The following is a 338-nucleotide window of genomic DNA, read 5'->3' as shown; positions in this document are numbered from 1 at the left end:
CCTGGGAGACACTGGGCAGTCCCATCCACCATCTGTGCTTGTCCTTGTCTTCATAATCTGGGGTGGATTTGAGGTTTGCTCAACTCCCTTCCAGGTCAAACAGTTTGTAGTAGGGGTCAGGAAACAATTGCCTGGAGAGGTCTGCTTTTCTTTCCTTCTTTTTCTCTTTTAGCAGCTTAGTCAACAAATTTATTGTCTTTATCTGAAAAATTCTCATAGAAAATTGTTCGGTTTAGCTCTCAGCAGCCTGTTCTCCAGCTCTGATGAAGCTTGCCTTCTTTTGAGCTACCCAGTGTTTCTTCTGGGCAAGAGACGTTTTGGGATGAGGTGGAAATATT

The 338-nt window shown here is 44.1% G+C and overlaps 1 pseudogene; it reads right to left on the bottom strand.

Moving 5' to 3' along the window:
* Positions 1–232: 232 nt before the first annotated feature.
* LOC129032898 (large ribosomal subunit protein uL18-like) overlaps positions 233–338 on the bottom strand; it is a 929-nt pseudogene continuing 823 nt past the window's right edge.

The sequence above is a fragment of the Pongo pygmaeus genome, chromosome 2 (genome assembly GCF_028885625.2).
Source record: "Pongo pygmaeus isolate AG05252 chromosome 2, NHGRI_mPonPyg2-v2.0_pri, whole genome shotgun sequence".
NCBI classification, from domain to species: domain Eukaryota; kingdom Metazoa; phylum Chordata; class Mammalia; order Primates; family Hominidae; genus Pongo; species Pongo pygmaeus.
The sequence above is the reverse complement of the archived record's forward strand: the minus strand, read 5'-3'. Positions and strand labels throughout refer to the sequence as shown.